We start from the raw sequence: 23,712 nt of genomic DNA, 5'->3' as shown, positions 1-23,712 counted from the left end.
GGTCTCTTCAGATAGGGACCGATTTACAATTTCCCTCAGGGGTACTTGAAGTTCATCCCGGCTAGCCTTTATAAGCCAGGACGGACATGGGTCCAGACTACAAGTAGTGGGGCATACAGTAGAGAGTGTACTGTTGACTTCCTCCAGGATGAGGGGAGTGAATAATTCCAAAACCTGACTAGAAGACATACACGGAGCTTCAAGTTCCTTTACTGTCTCAAGAGTGGCCGGGAGATCACGGTGGAGTGACAAGACCTTATCTGCGAAGAAATTCATAAAAGCCTCGCAGCCTATGTCCAATTGCCTAATATTTTCATTACCCTGTGGAAGGGTAGTTAGTGACCAAATTGTTCTAAACAATTGTGCTGGGTGTGATGGACTCTCTTAGCAGCCTTGATTGCCATCTCATAGGTTCTCATAAATGACCTATAGGATGTTCTTGTCACTTCATCACAGGCATGCTGCCATTGCCTCTCTAGCCATCTCAGCCCCTGTTTCATCAGCCATAGCTCCGGGGTATACCATGGAGCCAACTTTGAACAGGGGTGGAGAGGGCACCTGGGAGCGATCTCATTGATGGCTGTGGAAAGACGGTTTTGCCAGGTCTCCACCAGCTCATTGAGAGAATCGCCAGGGGGCCAAGAATCTTACAAAGTCATCTGAAGCTGCTTGGGATCCATTTGGCTTCGCGAGTGAGCTAAAATACGCCGGCCACCCAAACGGGGTTGGAGTGGAAAATTCACATGGGCCTTCAGGACATAGTGGTCTGACCATGGCACTGCATCAGCAGTGATACAGTCCACTGTCACTCCCACTGCAAAGACCAAATCCAGCATGTGCCCAGCCTGGTGCGTGGGAGTTGTTACATATTGAGAGAGTCCCAGTGCCACCAAGGATGACACTCGGTCTGTCGCCTGAGTGGAGCGTGCGTCATCGCCATGGACGTTGAAATCACACAAGAACAACAGCTTTGGGTGTTCCAACGGCCAGCCCGCCACTGCCTCCACCAGGGATGGTATGGCACTGGATGGTGTGTTGGGTGGTCGGTACACCAACCAGATAGCCAAACTCTCTCCTGCCTCACGCACCATGCCGACACATTCAATGCCGGTGATCTGTGGAGATGGGAGCGCCCAGAAGGAGTAAGTCTCCCAGATGAATACTGTCACCCCTCCCCCCCGCTCGCTAATCCGTGATTGGTGGAGGAACGAAAACCCAGGTGGAGCCATCTGGGAGAGAGTAACTGTCTCCCCATCTCGCACCCAGGTCTTGGTCACTCAAGCCAGGTCCATATTCAGTTCTAACAGAAAGTCCCAAAGGACTGAGGTCTTATTATTAATGGACCTGGCATTGCACAGCACCAATGTTGGAGGTGTGTACTTCAGCTTGACCCCACTGTCTGCAACTGTTGGGATGGGATGCAGGCTGGAAGGAGGCCGAGCCTTCCGATATCTCAGGCTCCTTCCCTTAATTCTATGCCTGTTCCCACCGCTGTACTTTCCCTTTCCCAGGAGCACCGGAATCCCCAGCTCACTCATCACCTCCTCCTGATGGTCTTTGCAATCGCCTCAGACCAACTGAGATGTGATGGTAATAGCAGTGCAGGAAGGTACAGAGAAACCCTAATTATACCTGAATATGCCTCCAATTTGCTAATAACAATACCTTACCAACCAGTTTGGTCTATCCCAGTATTCCCAATTTGTCTTACCTACTAAATTTATAAACCCTTAATATTATAATTGAACAATTTCCAATTAGTACTATCAATTTACTCCCAATTTAATCAGCATCTTCTAACTTCTAACATTTAATTTAGCAGCCAATGCTTCTCTGGGGAGCAGGAAGGAGGGAGGGGCAGGGGGGAGGAGGACAAGGAAGGCGGAAGTGAGGTCTATTTACTATCTACTAAATTAATTAAAAATTTAAGTTCATTAAACAATCACTATTGCTAATTAATTAAACATAACAAATCAAAAATACTACAGATAAACTTGAATCAAATTCTTACAGTTAAATTTAGCAGCCAGTACAATCTCCTTACATATTAATTTCGGTGGACTTAATTTAGTAAACTTAATTATCCTGTGCAATTTAATTTAACATTTCATTATTTTATAGATTTAATTTAATATACTAAAATTAGATTGCAATAACAATTCATCTGGTTAGCAGCAGTTTGTTAAAAAAGAGGCTGATTTTACAACCCCAGCCTCGTGGCGAATGATCGAATAAAAAGCTGGGTTGAAACGGACTTCCGGAGTTGGAGCTTAGTGAGCTGTCCTGTTTCCCTGTGTGGGACAGACCAGGTTCTTTGTTTTTGGACAGAAAAGGTTCTATAAAGCCTACTGTCTACTTTTTCCAGTAAAGGAATTTGTCTATGGCATGCATGTTTATTTAGAGAGGAGTTCACTTTGGCCGACGAACGACCTCAGAAGAGGTTTTTTTTCGGCTTTGAAGACTCCCCGATGAAGAATTGCATTCCACCGCCTGCAAAGGATTCCTGGAGTCATTAAATTGACATAAACTCACTAAAGCTTCAACTTCCTATAGACTACAACAACATCTGAGATAAAGAGGACGGTATTCGGAAATTAGACATCGTAACGAGGTACAGATCTCTATCTTTTATTCCGGGAGTAATTCAAGCTTGTTAAAAGGGAAGATCTGGGACCCAGAACTATCTTTCAAAGTGGAAAATCAAAGAGAAGTGGAAGGGGGTAGAAGTTGTTTTTTTGGACTTAAAAGAAAGCAGAAATATGCAGAAAAATACCTTTTGTTATTGATTCCTGTGGCTTTAAAAGACAACCTCCAGCCATAACAAGCTGCTGACTCTCTCCTTAAAGCAGGAAGTGACGTTTTCTGTAACCATTGAGTTTCTTTAATCCCAGAGAGTAAAGAAGTAAGGGTGGAATGAATAGGAGCATCCAAGCATCCAAGCATCCGGACATTTGCAAGAGTCAGTAATCATAGAGAAACATTGGAGGCTAATTACAGAAAGGCCAAAAGACTTTTATTAAATAACCTGAAAGTGGACTATAAAAGGATTTAAAACATATATAAACAATCCCCTAAGGGCTAAATAATTTGGACTATGTGCTTGAAAAGGGAAAATAAGCCCTAGAGGGCAAAAGGAAAACTTTTTAAAAAGGGAGGCTTGGAACTTTAAAAATCAATATCTTATGCTAGGAAGCTCTGAGGACGGCATTCTTAGGCTTGTTGAAAAGGGCATGCTCTGTTCTATTAAATGCAAAGAACAGATTGGAGATTGAAGATACCAATTAAAAATCCACTACTTGCAATGGGCAGTCAGTAATGTCTGAAAAGAAGTTGGAACCAAGAGTTACAAGGTTAAGAGCTGCCTCACTGGGAGAAGGTAAAATGTCTAAACAAGTTCATGAACAACTGGAAGCTATGGAAGCAAGAATTTTGAAAGTAATGAGAGATTTAATAACTGGAAGTGAGAAAAAATTAACTATGGAAATAAATTCCAGCGCTGAAGAGATAAAGAAAGAATTTAAGAAGGAAATTGAGGACTTAAGGAAAGAGTCCCAAGCAACAGCTAAAAAGACTGATGAGATAGAAGTGAAAATTAAAGACCAAGATGCCACTATTAAGAAAATGCAAGACAAAGCAATACTACAAGACTGTAAGTTGATGGAGAACATGATTCGGCTAAGGGGAGTGCCTGAGAATGAACGGGAGGATGTAAAGACTAATATTGTCACAATTATGGCTGAATTTTTGGAAGAAGATGTAGAGGAGATGGAGCATCTATGTGACTATGCATATAGAGTTAATTCTGAATTTGCCAGGAAGCGTAAACTACCCAGGGATGTAGTAGTGAAGTTTACTAGGAGAGACGTGGTGGGAAGGATCTTAAGCAAGCAATTTGAAACCCCAATGGTGAGGGAGGAAAGCAGAATACGAATAATGAAGGAGCTGCCAAGAAAGGTTATAAGTGACAGAAAACAATTTAAGAAATTGACGGACAAGCTAAGGGAGAAGAACATAAGGTACAGATGGATACTACCAGAAGGTCTTAGCTTTGAATACAAAAGACTGCGAAAAACAATAGTTGACACCCAAGGCATGAATGAATTTTTGGTAGACAATAAAGAATTTGAGGGTACAGAATAACTGAGAAAACACTATGGATTACAAATTAATTTCTTGGAACGTAAATGGACTTAATTCACCACAAAAAAGAAGGGCAATTTTTCATTGGATTAACAAGCAGAAATGTAATATAATTTGTCTACAAGAAGTGCATATTAAACAATTGGATTATAAATTTTTATGGAATAAGGCTTTGGGAGAACAATTTGTTTCATTAGCTAAAGAGAAAAAAAGGGGAGTGGTTTTTTACATTAAAAAAGAACTAGAACCCAAACTGGTCTTTAAAGACAATGATGGCAGATACATTGCAGTGGAGGTGTTGATAAATGGAAAAAAAACATTGTTGTTGGGTTTATACGCCCCTAACGGGGCGAAGGATGTTTTTTTTAAAGACATTTTGCAACAACTTAACCAAGTGGCTCATGAACAGATTATGTTAATGGGAGATTTCAATGGAACCATTAACAACTCTCTGGATAGATCTGGAAACAAAAAGAAGAAAGACGGGAAGCTACCAAACTCCTTCTTTGACTTAATAGAGCAAGAAAGCCTGGAAGACATTTGGAGAAAGTTTAATCCTAATGTACGTGAATATACCTTTTTTTCAGCAAGGCATAACTCCTTCTCAAGAATTGATATGTTATGGTCCACGAAGGACCTGGGACTTATTACAAATAAGATGGAAATTCTTCCGAAAATAGGTGCAGACCACAATCCATTAATGTGGTCAGCGAAGGTTACGAGAAAGAGCAGAAGATGGAGAATAAATGAGGATTTGTTGCATAAAGTGGAAGTAGTGAAGTCTCTGGAAAAAGAAACTAAAGATTTCTTCCAAGCAAATGAAGACCAAGAGGTTAGAACACAGACCGTTTGGGATGCGTATAAAGCAGTGATGAGAGGATTACTAATCACATTGAACAACAAAGACAAAAGAGCTAAAGAAAAGCAACTGAAAGATTTACAAGCAGAAATAAGAAAAAAGAAAAAGATCTAAAAAAACGACCGGGGAAAAAGAAAATAATGCGAGAAATCACAATTTTGCAGAATCAGCTGAAACATTTATTGAACAAGGAGGTCGAATGGATGTTAAAAAGGTCGCAGCAAAAATCATTTGAAGGTGCTAATAAACCAGGGAAATATCTGGCTTGGCAACTTAAGAAAAAAAGAGAGAAAAAGTTTGTGAATAAAATTTGCGTGGAAGGGAAAGAAATTGTAGATCAAGCTGGAATTAAAAGGGAGTTTTTCAAATTTTATGCCAAATTATATAAAGGTCAACAGATAAAAAAAGAAAAAATTGATGCCTATCTGAAAAGAGTAAAAGTAAAGCCCTTGAATGATAATATCGAAAAAATATTGAATAAGCCAATTGAGAAGGTTGAAATTGAAGCAGCGATTGGTTCAATGAAATTAGGCAAGGCTCCAGGTCCAGACGGCTTCTCAGCAAAATTTTACAAAGTCTTGGCGGATGTACTAGTACCCAAAATGCAAAAGTTGATGAATTGTATTAGAGAAGATGGGAAGGTACCAGATTCTTGGAAAGAAGCGGTCATTTCATTAATACCGAAAGAAGAAAGAGACTCCACAAATGTTAAAAATTATAGACCGATTTCACTACTGAATAATGACTACAAAATATTTGCTAGAATTTTAGCGGAAAGACTCAAGCAGCATTTAAACATTTCTATTCAGGAAGAACAAGCAGGTTTTCTCCCCAGGAGGCAAATAAGGGACAACATCAGAAATGTAATAGACATTGTTGAATTTTATGAAAAACACCCAGAAAAGGAGGTGGCCTTATTCTTTGCGGATGCGGAAAAAGCTTTTGACAATCTTAATTGGGACTTTATGTTTGCAGTTATGGAGAAAATGAATCTAGGAGATGATTTTATAAGGATGATCAAAGCAATATATGCAGAACAACAGGCAAAACTTTGTGTGAATGCCGACTTAACTGAACAACTGAAGATTAGCAAAGGCACTAGACAAGGTTGCCCTCTATCTCCATTGCTGTTTATAATGACCCTAGAGGTCTTGTTGACTCAAATTGATGAAGATAGCGAAATAGAGGGTTTGAAGTTGAAAGGTTTTTCCTATAAATACAGAGCCTTTGCAGACGATGTGATGTTCGTCAATGAGAACCCAGTACAAGTGATGCCTTTGTTGTTAAAAAAAATTAAAGAGTATGGTGAGCTAGCTGGCTTTTATATCAACAAAGAAAAATCGAAAATCCTTACTAAGAATCTGACACTAAACAAACAGAAAGAATTACAAAATGCTACTGGATGTGAAGTTGCCTCCAAAATAAAATATTTAGGTGTGGAGATGACGATGAAAAACATTGACTTATATAAGAACAATTATGAAAAGCTCTGGCATAAAATAGAAGGTGATATGTTAAAATGGAATAAACTAAACATATCCATGCTGGGGAGGATATCTGCAATTAAAATGAATGTTCTACCAAGGATGATGTTTTTATTTCAAACTATCCCAATAGTGAAAAATAAGAAACAATTTAATCTGTGGCAAAGAAAAATTTCAGAGTTTATTTGGGCGGGCAAGAAACCAAGAATTAAAATGAAAATCTTAACAGATGCGAAAGAAAGAGGCGGCTTCCAACTACCTGACTTAATGCTATACCATGATGCAGTCTGTTTGGTGTGGATTAAGGAATGGATGACTTTGATCAACAAAAAATTATTGGCGCTAGAAGGACATGGAAATGTATTTGGTTGGCATGCGTATATGTACTACGGGAAAGAGAAGATGGATGGTTTTTTTCGCATCACTATATAAGGAGGAGTTTGCTGAATACTTGGAAAAAATATAGTAAATATGGAGATGAGAGGAAACCACTTTGGATTGTGCCAACTGAAGTAATAAGTATGCCGCAAAGTGTAAAGGAAGGGAAATGGGCATCATATGAACAACTGCTAAAGTTCAAGGGGGGCAAAGTTGAAATGAAATCGGTTGAAGAATTGCAGGACAAATTTGATTGGTTTCAGCTGTTACAGATTAAAAGCTTAATAGAGAAAGACATTAAAACTACAGGTATAAGACGAGAGAAAACAGAAATGGAGAAAATGCTGCTGGGTGAGAATAAAAAATTGATTTCAAGGATGTACAAACTGCTATTGAAATGGTCTACAGAAGAAGAGGTGGTGAAGCCTCAAATGATTAAATGGGCGATTAATTTTAATAAAGAAATACAAATGGAGACGTGGGAACACCTATGGAAGAATTCAATGAAAATATCAACGTGTTATAACATTAAAGAGAACTGTTTCAAAATGCTGTACAGATGGTACATGACACCTAAAAAGTTAACAAAAATGAATAATCAAGCCTCAGATAGGTGTTGGAAATGTAAAAAACATGAAGGTTCTTTTTACCACATGTGGTGGACTTGTGAAAAGGCAAAACAATTTTGGTCAATGATTCAACAGGAGATCTCGAAAATCTTGGGTTATAATATTAAGAGAGCACCAGATGTCTTTCTGGTGGGATTACAAATGGAAAGCTTTCCGAAGCAAGACAGAACATTGTTGTGGTATTTGCTTTCAGCTGCGAGAACATTGTATGCGCAAATGTGGAAGCAAGACAGAATACCTGAAAAATGGGACTGGGTCTTAAAGGTTCTTAACTGGAGTGAAATGGACAAACTTACTAGAATCTTAAAAGACAACAATTTGGAGAAGTTTAAAGAAGATTGGAGTAAATTCCAAAGTTACGTGGAAATACAATGGAGGGTGAAGAGCCACTTAGTGGTTTATGATAACATTAACTGAACTTTAAATGATAAAGAAGAATTGTGATTATTGAATTAATAGAATATAGCTACATGGTAATTATGTATATATGAGTTAAGATAAAATCAAGACAGTTGGAATTCCGGAGTTGGTTGTATAACTTTGGGTTTTGTGTTTAATAAGCACTAAGGGAATTATAGAGAAAAGGTTAGGGAAAGATAACTCTTTGTGTAAAAATTTTATAATGGCGAAAAGATATTTAGTAGTGCATGACAACATTAAGTGAACTTTTAATGATAAAGAGGTACTGTGCTATTGTGATAAAAGTATTAGTAGAACATAGCTACTTAGTAAATATATATATATGAGAGTTAAGATAAGACTAAGATAGAGGAAGCCCTGGAATTGAATTAATAATTATGTGCGATGTGTTTAATAAGTGCTAAGTGATTATTAGTGAAAAGGTTAGTGAATGACATATATATATATATATATATATATATATATATATATATATATATATATATATATATATATATATATATATATATATATATATATATATATATATATATATATATATATATATATATATATATATATATATTCTTTCTTCTTTCTTATTTCTTCATCAAGATTCTATAATTGTGAATTTACCTCTAATATGCTTTTAATCTGTTTTAAGTACCGGCGGAGGTCATGAATAAGAGTGGGGGGGGGGAGGAAATATGTAATGTATTGGAGAAGTATATTTGAATATGAATAGGTGAATGTACTTGAATATATTTGAATATGAATATTTGAATATGAATAGGTGAATGTACTTCAATATATTGCAAAATAAAAGTTTGGTCACATAAAAAAAAAAAAGCTGGGTTGAAACGTCCAGAGTCTTCCAGGTGCAAGTTGTAAAGTGCAAAGATGTAAAGTATAAAGTGCAAGGTGCAGTCTGGGTGCAAAATGCAGTTTTTGTGAAGGTTGGAACAGTTTAATAAGCCACAGTTCATTCAGGTACAGTTCCTCTGACACAGAGCAGGTCCCACCACTCTCATTTGCCTCCGCACAGCCCAGTATAACTTTACTACCAGCTGAACAATTTGTTAGCTTCGTACAGCCCTCAGGGGGCTCCGGGGGAGCAGAAACTCTCCCTGAGCTCCCCTCACTGCTTCACTGGGATCTGCAACAGCGATGGCAATCGCCACCACCACCAGCTATAGAAAGGAGCCCAGCTCGCGAAATGGCTTCAGCGAGGCCGGGCTGCGTCATCACCGTTGGGAACCTACCAAGGCTGGCAGTTCTATACGGCCGCAGCTCCTCTCCCGCGGCTCAGATATATCCGTAATTTATGCCACAGCTTTGATGGTCCTGACCAGGTGAGTCGCAGGCTCTATTATGTCCACGATTTTGGATGTCTTGATGGTCCACGTTGACCTCCTTCTGCCCCAGACTGTTGTGTCACCACATTTGCTGTTTAATACTGGCAATTCAACTTCGTACAGGTATTTTAGGGGGAGAAGACAGCGGGAGCTCTAACGCCAGAGCTCATTGCGTACCACCATCTTAACATTAGCACTTGAGTCTCCCTGACTGATTCATCTCAGACTTATAAAGGGATAAGACATTTTCCCCAAACCTGTTGGTAGCCCTAATTTCGTCCTGCCAGGTAGGATGCTAATCTTATAGGAAAGGAGTGCATGATCAGGCTGTGCTGTTCTGAAGATGACCTGGTTCTGGCAATTCAGTTGCAAATATAATGACCAAAAGAGATCCTTGTTTAGCTGCCTGATTCAATGTGCCTGATTTAATATAACATTGATTGTGCAGAGATGCTATGCACACTGTCAAGAGCTGTGTGTGCTGTAAAATTCAGCCTAGAAGAAGATGTGCCTATCTTTCTTGTGCATTATAAAGGTAGGAGGAAGTTCTTTTGCTGGGTCAAAGGAAATGCTAAATAGATGTTATCAAGAACAAAAGGCTCTCATGTACCTGAATTTGATGAATAATTGGAGGTTGGGTTGGAAGTCATTGGTCATATTGTCCCCCATGGAATGAATTTTGAGAAAAATAAATCAGTATCAGCAGAAAGGTGATGGTATTCATGTTTATCATCACTAGTGATCAAGTTTTAAAAAAATAAAAGTTTTCTCCCTCAGTAATCACTGGATTGACAAGAATTCTTTCCCCCTCTTTTGAACTGTATGTTTGTGGAAACTTATCATTTTATTTTCTTCACTTCTTTTTCATTTTCTTTCATTTCTGTTTCACTACATTTCTTCCTTGTCCATTATTTCTTCCTAAGTAAAAGCCTTGTTGGCTGTTCTTTGTGAAGAGGGAGACAATCCAGGTTGTTGGATTATAAAACACACATTACTGTGCTAAAACAGGTAGATATGGATGCCATCAGTGCTTAGCTTAGTTTGGCGTTTAGATAGGTGGGCTGGAGGTAGTTTGGGAAGACAACTCAATATTTGCTATCATGCTACTAATTTTTGTTCTTAGTTTCTTTGTCTGAAATGGATTCAAAAGTGGATCTCGCCTCGATTTTTGTGACATATGGTGTTTTAACAGGTCCCTGCTGTTTGCTTTGAGGAGGTATTCTTTTTAGCATAAGTTTATTTTTGTTCTCAGATGGGCCTTTTATTTGCCTCAAGTATCATGTTCAAGTTATTCAAGTTTTGAGTTATTGTCATATTCTGTGGTACCTAGGCATGATATTTAGTTACATGGCCATCCTAAACAGAGTTATGCTGAAGTCAATGGCCTTAGAAGAGTATAATCTATTTAGGATTGCACTATCTGTGTATATATAATGCCACTAGCCTTTTCTCAGTGATATTATTCTTAAATATGCTGATATAATTCATTCCAGTTATATGTTTTATTCTTTGTTTCCTTAGTGGTTAATTATAACCAGTGTTCCCTCTAAGCTGAGTTAACATGAGCTAGCTCACGGGTTTTTAGCCTCCAGCGCACACATTTTTGTCTTGCCTTAGGAAAAATGGCCCCAGAGCACAATAATTTATGCAGTAGCTCACGACTTTAATGCTGTAGCTCACAACTTTAATACTAGTAGCTCACAAAGTATAATTTTTGCTCACAAAACTCTGCAGCTTAGAGGGAGCACTACTGAGTAGTTAATTATAATTACTACAGGACCCTGCTGAACATTGATATGAGTTAAGGTCTTGAACTATTCTTGAGTAGAAACTATCTGAACAGCTTTGAGGTCCCATTCCCCTGGTGGAGAGGCTCCCTCCATCCCTTGCTGCTGTTACCTGCCAATGCTTTAGACCAGGGTGGCCAACGGTAGCTCGCCAGATGTTTTTTGCCTACAACTCCCATCAGCCCCAGCCAGCATGGCCAATGGCTGGGCCTGATGGGAGTTGTAGGCAAAAAATATCTGGAGAGCTACCGTTGGCCACCCCTGCTTAAGGCAGCGGTGGGAGAAATTTTTTTAGAACCTTCACTTTTTCATATGCACTATGTCACTTCTGGGGAAAAAACAGAAGTGACATAGGATAGCTCTGGAAATTGCTTATATCACTTATGATTTCCCCCTCCAGAAGTGATGTGGTATTGCAGTCCCCCATATTTCTCATATTTACAACCCTCCTTGGACATCTGGATCCTATTTCCTTCTATATGTGTTGCTTCAGCACCTACTATGGCATCTTGTATAAAGACAACCATTCAGAATCAAGCAGTTTCATCTTGTTTGCCTTTACAAGACAGGGCCAATTCTTTTGTCTGGTACCTGCAAACCGACACGCAGTGTGGAACTGGGTTGCTAGGCTCTGGGATCGTGCTCTCATTCCTTGCTTTTTCATGGCCTATAGCAATGGTAGGACACTTTGGGGCCCATGCCCCCTCAGCTGTGAGCAGGGCTGCTAAGCTTGGGGGGTTCTCTGATGCATTAAAAAAATCAGCAACCTAATCCTGAGCAGTTTTCCTTGAGAAGGGCTTCTATTTTTAACTGCTGGAGTTTAAATTTAATTTTTTTTGTTTTTATGTTTTATTTTTAAAATTTAAATTTAAAAATAAAAAGTGTTGTCATAACATATCAAATCAACTGTAATCATCTGGATTTTGTTTTCAAACTCTATTACTGCTATTTATTTAGTACTGTCCACATCATGACCAGTGGCGGTCACTATTTAATATTTCAGTTCCTTTTTTTCTTCACATAAAGTATGCATGCATACGAAAGCTTACATTCTGAATAAAACTTTGTTGGTCTTAAAAGTGTTCCTGGACTCCTACTTTGTTATACTTTTTCTGTGACTTCTGTCATCAGAAATGTCCTACCTTTTCCCCGCAGCCATCATACCACCTTTAATGATCATTGCTTCTTTTCTTTTCCTAAAGCTGAATTATGTGGCATTGTACCAAATATAAAGTACTACATTTAGCTTTAACAGATGCTAAATCTTGTCCATCACAATCTCAAACCTCCCTTTCTGGGTCTGTATTGCCATGCCTTCATGTAAAGGCCAGGGATCCTCTAAGGGAAAAAAAACCTGCTCCGAAGGCCCCACCAAAGAGGCTGGCTCTGCAACCATTGTCTTCAGATGATGACGAAGAGAGTTTTGAGCAAACTATGCTCACCCAATTAGCAGCTTTGGAGGTGGCACAGGGTAGAACTCCTGCTTTGTCAACAGATAAGGGCAAGGTGTCATGGAACCGCACACTAGGCAACAGCCAGCGTGAGCCACTGCCCGGCAGGAGTCCGTTTTAGGCAAGGCTCCTGTGCTCCAAGGCCCCTTGCAAGCCATAGGAGTCCAGTAAGGGGCAGTAGATTGCCACCACCCCAAGCATACACTTTAGGCAGGAGGTTGGGGAATTTTACAGCCCTTACCAGGAGACTAACAGGAAACCTGCAAGGCAGATTCTCAGGACAAACAGAAGTTATTGCTTTACCAGGTAGCCCAATGGTCCAGACTAGGGTTGCCAAGTCCAATCCCAGAAATATCTGGGGACTTTGGGGGTGGAGCCAGGAGACTTTAGGGGTGGAGCCAGGAGACACTGGGGTGGAGCTAGGGGGGAGGGGGGAACGGCACCGGGGAACGTGGTGAGCCGCCCCGTCTCAGAGCGGGCGACGCCGCTGCGCGGCTGCCGCCTATTCTCCACTCGCCGTGGCTCCTCCTCCTCAGGCTGAGCCCATCTCGGAGGAGCAGCTGCGGTGGGGTGGGGTGGGGCGGCAGCGGCGGCCTCGCCCACTCCGCTCAGCCTCTGGGGTGGAATCGGAGGGGGGGGGGGGAGGCGGGCCGGGGGCATGGCGAGCTGCGAGTCTGGGTCCTAGAAGGGCCCGGATTCGCGGCTCGCCATGCTCCTGGCCTGCCTCTGCCCTTCCCTTCTCTGGTTTTGCCTGCGCTGCTGCCGCTTCTTGGCTGCTCCTCCAAGATGGGCTCAGCCTGGGCCCATCTCGGAGGAGCAGCTGCAGTGGGCGGGGAGGGGGCAGCAGTGGTGCGGCGGCCTCGCCTGCTCCAGGATGGGGCGGCTCGCCATGCTCCCCGGCGCCGTTTCCCCCTCTCCCCACTTCCGTTTTTTTGGGGAGCAGGGGAAGAGGGTGGAAATCCTGGGGTCCCCCGCCAGGGCGGGAGGGTTGGGAAACCTAGTCCAGATACTAGATTTAAACTTTGAGATTTGACAGCAAAAGATTCCACAATGTTTAACTATATAAGAAATATTTTATTGTGTGCAAATTATAAAAAGGCAGTTATAGGAAGGACTGAAAATAACAAACCCTAGGCTTCAACAGCTTAGCTTACACAGTTGATATAGTTACCCACAATACAGTCAGCTGGCATGAGGATGGAACAGAAGATTTTTAGCATTCAGCCAGGCACAGCAAGGTCACAGCAGAAGACATAGCAGAAAGCCCAAGTAGTTTAGACAATCAGCATGACAACACAGAGGTAGGTGCAGGGAAGTCTGAGTGGAGTCAGACTCAAAGATGGCTTCAGGTAGCCACACTTTATGCTTGGTCCCAATCAGTTGCTGGGCCCATAGCAACCAATCATGACCGAGAGCAATGAGGTCACTCTCCAAGCTAATTGCTAAACAAGGGGTGATTTAGAATAGCCTTGATTCTCACCCCTGTATGGAATGCTTTTAAATAGGGAGGCAACATTGCGTGGTACTGGCTTCAGCTGAACCCTTTTACCAAGGCCACATAACAAATCTTATCTCTGCTAACACAGACACTTAGTCTCCAGGCCAGAGACCTAATTTATGACAAAGCAGCAGGCCTCTTGAGCAGGCTTTTAGACATACACAGGCCAAGAACTTATGCTAGTGATTTTGGGGGACTAAATCCACTACACAAGGGTGATAAGGAAGCTAGACATGTGGCCATATTGAAATTTTGCGAGGCGGTACTCAGCAGGTTGTCTTCCCTTGTCAGGTCAGCCAAGGCAGTTCTGGTTCTATGCCTGCATTCTGATTTTGCACTGCTGTTCTGCTTAGTAGACAGTTCAATAGTCACAAATTGTATAAATCAGTCATAAATAAATGCTGTTTTTTTTTAAAAAAAGCTCTACCACTTACTGTTCCATTAATCTAAGTAGTCTTCAGTGGCATTAATGGTTGCTAATCTGTTTGGATCAGCAGTGTTCATGTCCATGTGGAGGTTTTTTTTTTTTTTTTTAAACCTAGTGCAACTTGTTTGGCTGTCATCTGAGACATTTGGTACGGAACTGAACACACCCAGCTCGTGTTTGATTGCCAAGCTGATGGGGTAAAAGTTCAACTGTTGAACATGTTCAATGGGAAATTAGCAGCGCCCCAATTTCATCGTCGTAGTCCTCCTCCTCCTCTGCATTTAGCAATAAGTGATACAAGTTCCATTGGACACCCATGTGAACCTATTGCAGAAAATACAAAAAGGAGTCTTGAGGCACTTTAGAGACCAATGGATTTATTGAAGCATAAGCCATGTTAGAAACCACTTCATTAGGACCAGAAAATGGATATTTAGTCAGTAGAATATGTGAAGCTGAAAGGAAAGAAGAAAATGATGACATGAAGATTATAACATTTCTAAACAAAGATTAAAAATATGCAAGTAAATACAGTAACCATTCCCACTGGCTGTAGCTGGTAAGAAGTTAGATTAGTTATGCTGAACAATTTAACACCTCTGGTGCCTAAGGAAAGTGCCATCTGTTTAACCCTTTCTTCATACAGCCACACCAGTTGAAACCTAATTTAGCAACTTCTCCTTGGAGTCTATTTTGAACTTCCTTTGTAAAAAAAAGAAAAGAAAACGTGACTTCTAGTTCAGAAGAAGGTTGTCCTGATCAACTGAAATGTTTGCTCACAAGTTTCTCAATGTAGCCAACTTCTGCATCAAATCATATCATATTGATATTGAATAATTTATTTGTAGAATAGTATGACCACCTTGAATCCTAATGTAAAACCTAACAAAAAAACATTGATCACATATTGAAACATAAATAATGTAAAAGAATAAAGACAACATTTTATGTCTTTCTGGAAGTGTATGGTTTCAACAGAACCTCTCTCATGTCTCCTTCTGCAGCTGCTTGTCATATGGAATTGACAGGCAGTGTAGACATTTGTACAGCTTTGAGTAACACAGCTCCCTAATGTGGCATAAGGAATTGAAACTTCAACAGTGACAGGTTTATAAAGCTGCTTTGTTTGCTTTTAAAAGAATTATGGTGATTGTCTCATTTCAGTTAGCTTTATAGGCTGTTATGTTTACATTTCAGAGAAGAAATGTTGTACTGAATATTTTAAGCCCACAAAAAGTTCCAGTTTCTAAAATGCTCCACTGGTGCAAGTCTCTTTCTTCTCACTGGATTTTTTAAGCTGGCAGACTGGTCAGAGAACTGGAGATTTTCAATATGGGCTCCCATATTATATGTAATACCATTGTGTCAATTTCTGAACATTGAGGTTAGACACTCAAGCTGCATTAAAAGCATATAGTACTTATGGCATTTCTCTTGGCCTAGTAATAATATTAGTGTCTCTCTGCTGACTTCCACTCTTTAGGAGCAGAAGTTATTATTACTAGTGTTATTACTAGGGGTGTACATTCGGCCATAACTATGCCAGAAAAAGAAGGAAGGAAGGAAGGAAGGAAGGAAGGAAGGAAGAAAGAAAGAAAGAAAGAAAGAAAGAAAGAAAGAAAGAAAGAAAGAAAGAAAGAAAGAAAGAAAGAAAGAAAGAAAGAAAGAAAGAAAGAAAGAAAGCAAGCTTGTAGGTATTATGTGGCTATTATTTCAGCTGGATATAGATTTTTTTTTTCCAGCTATCTGAAAAAACCGACCCCCCCACCCCCCAAATCCTGAAAATATTTAGGATTTTTTTAGAACCCCCAGATAGTCAAAGTTAAAGGGTGTTTAAGGGGATTGCAGTCCCTTTAAATGCCTTCCAGGTGAACTCAGCACTTGGAGAAGTGTTTAATGGGACTGCAAGCCCTTTAAATTCCTTTGAAGTTCACTCATGACTTGGAGAAGGCATTTAAAGGGATCACAATATCTTTAAGCACCTTTCCCCCCTCCACTAGGACCAATGTTGGATGAGGCATCTCCTTTGGGAGCCCAGAGAATTGAACTCCCTGGTCCAATCTTTTTGAAACTTTGGGGGGAGGTGTTGAAGAGAGGCACCAGTAGCTATGGTGCAAATTTGGTGCCTCTACCACAAAAAACAGCTCCCCACAAACTCCCATATACCCCCAGACTGATTCTCTATTATACCCCATGGGGACCATTGACTATACCAGGGGTGGCCAATGGTAGCTCTCCAGATGTTTTTTCCTACAACTCCCATCAGCCCCAGCCAGCATGGCCATTGGCTGGGGCTGATGGGAGTTGTAGGCAAAAAACATCTGGAGAGCTACCATTGGCCACCCCTGGACTATACGTTTTGTAGAAAAAATAGGTGGTGAAGCTCATCTAGGGATTGTTATGCAGCTGCACCTACTATTCAATGGACAAGGTGGGGGGGGGGGAGGAAAGGGAATCGTCAGAAAGGTTCAGGAGCTGTTCTTCTGTGAGCTCCTGCTGAATTCAAGGCCTGACTATAATGGTCCCCATAGTGTATAACAAAGCCAAAAATTCAGGATTTCTGAAAAATTCTGACTCCAAATACCATACCAGTATTGAGATTCAGGAATATAGGAAAATACTTCCCTCCCCCACTTTTTCGAGTGGGGGTGAGGTTTTAATATATCTGAACCAGAAAAATACAGATTTTTTTTGTTTGCACAACCCTAGTCATTATCGCTGGCCTACTAAGCCATGGTACAAACATGGGAATCAAAATTATCCCCCTTGTGTTCTAAAGTAGACCAGGATGGGAAGAATCACAAAGAAGAGAGCAGTTAAGTAGATAAAACCAAGGGTGGCAAAACTTGCTTAATGTAAGAGCTACATAGAAAAAACATCAGATGTTTGAGAGCCATAAGACATGAACGTCAGATGTAGGTAGGTAGGTAGGTAGGTAGGAAGGAAGGAAGGAAGGAAGGAAGGAAGGAAGGAAGGAAGGAAGGAAGGAAGGAAGGAAGGAAGGAAGGAAGGAAGGAAGGAAGGAAGGAAAATAGATGCCGTGAAGGAGCAGTAGAAAGAAAGCAACTTTAACTTTAAAGCCATCTGCTGGCTTGGCTTGGTGAAGTGATTTAAAGAGACAAATATTTTCTCCAAGCCAGCTGATAAGGATGTGGGGGCTGTGAAAGCCACACAATATGTGTGAAAGAGCCACCTGTGGCTCCCAAGCCACAGTTTGGCCACCCCTGTAATACACCATTTATGTGCAGTACTAAGTCATGATGGCTAGGGTAATGTAAACAGCAAAAAGGCAAGAGCATACAAAATCCAGTAATTTATGCTCCTAGGGACTAACCAATGTGGTGGCTTATGTCCGATCTGCTGCCTACAAAGAAGGATGAGTGCTACTGGCAGTTACACTCTACCTTTACAATATGAAAACAGGAATGGGGGTGTTGTGCTTAAGCCCACGTAACATTTTAAAAGTGCTGCTACATTCTGTGCAGGCAGGATTTTTTAGTGTCCTGGACCCTTCGATGGCTGCCTTACAAATAAGATAACCAGCAAAGTGCGGATATTCCCCCATGAATTACATCAGTTTATCTCTGTTCTTTGATTTATAATTGATAAATACTCCACAAGCCAATAATTGTCAGTGTTCATAAGTTCAGTTTCATGATGGATTTATATATATATAAAACCTGTTACTACAGTTTCAGTGACATGCCCAGGTACTCCTGTCCCAACCTCAGATGCAAGAGACTTTCTTTTCTTCAGCAGGTAGCTGGATTTACTGCTCTAATATTAAAACCAACAATTCTACTGCTATTTAATGCATCTAATGTGTTTAGACATGACCATGTTTGTAGCCAATCATTAGGAAAGCATCCTTTCAATTTTGTAAAGAATTCTCCATTTCAGGTACCACTGAAATGCTGCAGTGCAGACAGGTTCCTAGTTCTCTTTATCTTTAGTAGGACCTGGCTAGTGCACTGCATAAGTGGCAGGCATAATTGCTTCTTCTCTTATCCTGGCTTCAAGAAAAATAATCTCTTTCCCTGCTAGAAATGAGATGAACCTATGCCAAACTTGTCTATGACTTTTGAAAAAGTTTTCCTGTCAGCCCTCAGGTTGACTGACAGATTTGCAGATCCTTGAGTATTCCATCTTGTCATTTAGATTTGTTCAAAGCTAGTCACAAATACTGCAAAACCAAGATGATTATGCAAGGTATGAGACTCTGAATATTGATGGCCTCCTTCTCCACTTTGAGGTGAGTAAATTATTTTAATATATGGTTCATTGCTTAACCTGCTTAAAATAAATGAATGAAATGAGACAATGTTGGTATCATAAAATATGAGGCAAAAATGTTTTTGGTACAAAATAAAGGCTCGATTATCGTCTTTTGGGCTTACAATAATAAGCAGTTTGTCAAAGAACCGCCATTGTTACTTTCTGATGAAAGTCATGGGGTGATCTTCTGTGGTTTATCCAGTAGTGAGAGAAAAATTTGCTGCACTTCTATTCAGAAGAGTTCTCTCTTTTAACTCATTATTTCATGTGTTACCAGACCAGGGCTTTAGGAATACTGTCTTTGGTACAATTTACATGTTGCAAAATGCAACAAAGTGCCTCTTCAGGCACTTCCATATGGAATGCTGTTCGTGAGAAGTTGTGTGTGATGTTTGGATTGGGCTTGTGCATAGCCATTTACACATGATCAGCCATTCATACATGATCAGTGTTGTGTTTATAGATCCTGAATATGAATGTAAACCCTTCTAAGTCATTAGTTCTCAGTGTTGATAAATAGGGATTGGCACGAACCACATCATGAACCTAAGTTAGTCATAAAAATTGCCTGGTTTGTCAGCCAAGGTTCATACAATTGCACCTCCCATGAACCACCATGGTTTTTATGAAGATTTGTGCAGTTCACATTGGCGGTCTGTGAAGCAGACACACTGATGCCAATCACTTGTCACAAGAACAGGGAGATGGACTTCTGCAGCCCTGGAAACACCAATAGTGGTTGTTTGAAGCTCAACAGACAGCACTGGCTGTCAACAAGAAAGCTCCCATTCTGCTCTATGGGAGCAGAATGGATATATAACCCTCATATGCAGCTGTTTTTACTTGGCAGCAGGCAGTTAGGCAGAGAGTGAGTATGATACCTCTAGATTGTAGAGGGGCTATGCTTCTGAACCTGAAGCTGTAATTTCCCTGATAGCACTTTCCTGAGGGGCAGGGGCGTCCCAAGGGCGAATGGCACCCTAGGCAAACTTCCGTCCCCCTTCAGCTCCCCCCCTCAGTGGGGATGCTGTGCCCCACCTCCCCCTGGCGCCACCCCCATGGCCATGCCTCCTCCTCCTGCCCTTCCCTCCCTGGTCAAGTTCAGTGCCAGGGAACCGGCGCTCAAGCGCCGCACCCCCTAGCGGACAATCTAAAGTCACCCCTCCCTGCTGATGCCGCTGAAAACCTGATAAAGACTGCAAATGTGAAAGACAGACTCAAAGTCAGCGCTGCGGGACCGCTGGCTGGCCACAGCAAGAAGGAAAGGGTGTGTGCTGCCGCTCCCTCCTCCCACTTCCTTCCCATCCAGGAAGTGGGAGGCGCAGTGGTGTGTGCACTGAGTGAGTCTTTCACATTTGCAGTCTTTATCAGGTGTTTGGCGGCAGGGGCAGCAGTGGGGGGGCAGCTTTAGATGGCCCGCTGGGGAGTGCAGCGCTCGAGCACCGATTCCCCAGCACTGAACTTGACCAGGGAGGGAAGGGCAGGAGGAGGCAAACTTGGCGTTTGCCGAGGGAGTGAGGGGGGGGGGAGCCCAATTCGGCGCCCTCTACCTCCCGGCGCCTTAGGCAACCGCCTAGTTTGCCTAGTAGCAGGGCTGGCCCTGCTGAGGGGCTGTAACTTGCTTTCCTAAATCCAATCCTCACCAAACTTGGAGGGCAGGTAGAGGAGAGTCAGCTGGAGACTCACTTTGAATTTGTGTCTTTAACCTGCACGAGTTCTACTGCTTCACGAACTTCACAAAATTAACCAGTTCAGTAAACTGGAAGGTTCATGAACATTAAACATTCATGAAACCCCACAAACTGGGACAAACCTCAATTTTCCTTGTTTATGCCCATGTTTATGCAAAAATGACAGATTCTAGACCAAACATTATTGTAGATGGACATGGAAATGGGAGAGCTTAATTGAATACAAAGGATTTGCAATATGTAGAATAATTAACTATATTGTATGTTAACTCTACTACAATGCAGTTGATAACTAACTAGGATGCAGAGAAACCAGGCTTCTTCTGCATAAGCACTGTTGAACATCTGGGCAAGTCTACCCAAGCTCTCAGCTTCTGACTAGTCCTCAAGACTGTCTAGCTCCATCCTTGCCAAACACTAACAGATAACTGAGGAGAGCCTGCCAGACCGCTTCTCAGCCATGTTTCTTATAGTAATCAGGAGTCCCATGGGGAAAGTAAAGTGTTTGATCTTTGTCTCCAATGTGTAAAGTTTTAACAGTTCACAGGAACAAATATTTCACTTTCCCATCTCCCTTCACCTCTGTCACTGCTATGGGATGGTTTTTGGAGAAATGTCCTAAAAATGGTGCAAATAAGGAAATAAATAAGTAGCGCTGTTAATGTATATAGAAGCAATTTTATTTTAACACTTAAATAAATATTTTAAAAATCCTCTACATTTATAAGCTGAAATTGCCCATGCATAGACAACTAAGCGTGGCTCTTCATTATGGCTCATATTTGGAGAGCTGGTGCCTTTTGCATGATTAGGGCTGCATGCTGAGATAAATGAGTCTTACCCAGGACATGTCTCAATGATGAATCACCCATTTTCTTCAAAAGTATAAATGTGAGCTGAACTAATGTACATTTGAACATGAGAATGGTTTTTGTAATGAAACTTTTATGTTTGTGCCAATTGGCACAAGAAAGAAAGAGGTGGATAATGAATTGAAAGTATAAAATCACTCTCTCCTTTCCAGCACCAGACAAATGGTCCATTGTGATGACTATTTTGCTGGGCACAGTAGTCAGCTGATATGAACTTGAGAACAGCTTAGCTCTCTCCAGACTTCTTCTGCCAGATCCTTAGTCATTTCTAGTTTTTGTTTTTTTTTACATGAGGAGTTATTTTGAACCTTGTATGATGTACCATATTGATGGTATGAGAGATAATTTTTGCCATTATAATCATATTGTTCTTTCACAGAGGAGGAAAGATGGGTAAGTGCTTTAGAAATTGTCCCAGATTTTGCAGTTTGCTAGAGCTGTAGCTGGTACTATATCACTAAATATTTAGGGGTGGGGAATCAGGAAATGAAATGGAACTAAAATGGCATACATTGACAATGAACAGCAAATTCTACTCTGCCAGTCCCAGAGACTGGTAGTGGGCAACTGGATTCTTCCTTCATCAAAGAATGACCAGATTGTCCCAGTTCTATCCCATCAGTGTTCTGTGGTTATACATTGTTATCCCTTTGTTCTTTAAATGTGTGATCCACATTTATTGCACTTTTCATCTATGCATTATGCAGATTTTTATTGCATTATTTTTACGATTCTGTAAATTACCTTGAGTCTCATCAAGAAGTGCCGACAATAAATATAGCTGTCACACTGCCTGGCTATCCCTAGAGAAATGCCACCTTCCTACTGTCTTGCCTGAGGTTCCACCAATGAGAGGGGAGGGAGTTGAAAGCACCACAGTCCTCCTCCTCTCTGGCCAGCATTCCTCTTCCCCACAACAGGAGTGGCTTGTTTGTATTCCTCCCCAGCCTGTTGACTGGAGTTCTCTTTTATAGCCCTCCCCTTCCTGCTTTCTGTTCTCTGTTACCACATTGGGTGCCTTACCTCTGCCTATCTGCTTTCTTCTCAGACTCCCACTAGCCTGTTGTCAACAAACCCATTCCAGGCCCAACCTCCCTGGCAACAGGACAGGCTTGCTTAGCTCCCATTCTCACCTGAGCTGAGAAAAGCCCTAGGGGGTTTTTGCCTGTATTTTTCTTATTGCAGTTCATCACTTCTTTGGGCTGTTTACCCTCCTGCTATTCTGCCCTTGAAGTTAGGTTCCACTTGCTCTGCGGACTCATGGTGCTTGACCCCACTGGACTCATCTTGATGCCTCCTGTCACTAGGTGTCTGGAGCTGGAGGAGATGCCTTGGAAGCCTCCCACTGTAGGCCTCACCTCAGAACTCCTCAGTTGCCCTGAAGATCTTTGGCCTTTGCTGGCTACTGTTGGGTCCATGGGAATTAGTAGCTGTGTCTGGGTTGCTACCATTGTGCTGGGCACTGGAGCAGACCTTCTGACCACAGGCCTGATGTTGCCATTGCTGCTGTTTTCAAGTTGCCTGCCACCAATGGTTGCCTCAAGGCTGCTGGTGCCAGGGCATTTTTGCAAGCTCAGCAGAACCACTGCAATATAGGGTTTAGGTGTAGGTTTTATTAAATTTATACCCCGTCCTCCCCACCGAGGCAGGCTCAGAGTGGCCTACAACAATCATCATAAAACAGTGCGTCATCATAATAAAATCAATTAAATTTAAAACAATTTAAAAACAGTTGATGCTAATTTTGATATTATTCAAGTTTGATTTTGTCAGTATTCCCTGGATTCCTCCTGCTGTTACAAGTCTCAAAGTCAGCCGAAAGCAAGCTGGAAGAGTATGGTCTTACAGGCCTTGTGGAATTGGGCGAGGCTCTAACCTCCTCTGGCAGCTGGTTCCACCAGTAGGGGGCTGCTACTGAGAAGGCACGATCCCTGGTAGCTGTCAGCCTCGCCTCTTTCGGCCCGGGGATCACTAAAAGATATACTACTGCACAGTAGAACCTAGTGCCATTGTTGCAATGCCAGCTTGTCAAAAAACCAATCTGTGTTGGAAAATGCATGTAAAATTCAGAGGTGTGGAGATGGCAATAAATGGAGATGAGACTTAAGACATATCTAAACAAATAATGTTTACTATAAAACATCAAGAAAGAGGTACTTGAGATAAAAAGAAATAAACATTGCATTCTACATGCTGCACTTATGTCCTGTCTGCTACATGGCTACTTTTACAGCTGGCTTCTTGTTCCCAGAGAACTTTGAGACAGGAAGACAGGCAATTTACCTTGCATATGAGATCAAGGGAATTTCACACACAAGGTGCCAACTGACCAATACAGTGTTTACATTTTTCCTCAGCTTAGAAGAGCCAGGACCTAATTGGGTTTAAGCTACAATACATCACTTCCTCTTTTAGGTAAACAACAACAGTTAACTCTATAATGGCTGGAATGTAAATAACTTGTATT

The sequence above is a fragment of the Heteronotia binoei genome, chromosome 8, assembly GCF_032191835.1.
Source record: "Heteronotia binoei isolate CCM8104 ecotype False Entrance Well chromosome 8, APGP_CSIRO_Hbin_v1, whole genome shotgun sequence".
Lineage (NCBI taxonomy): Eukaryota > Metazoa > Chordata > Lepidosauria > Squamata > Gekkonidae > Heteronotia > Heteronotia binoei.
This window is presented reverse-complemented; position numbering follows the sequence as displayed.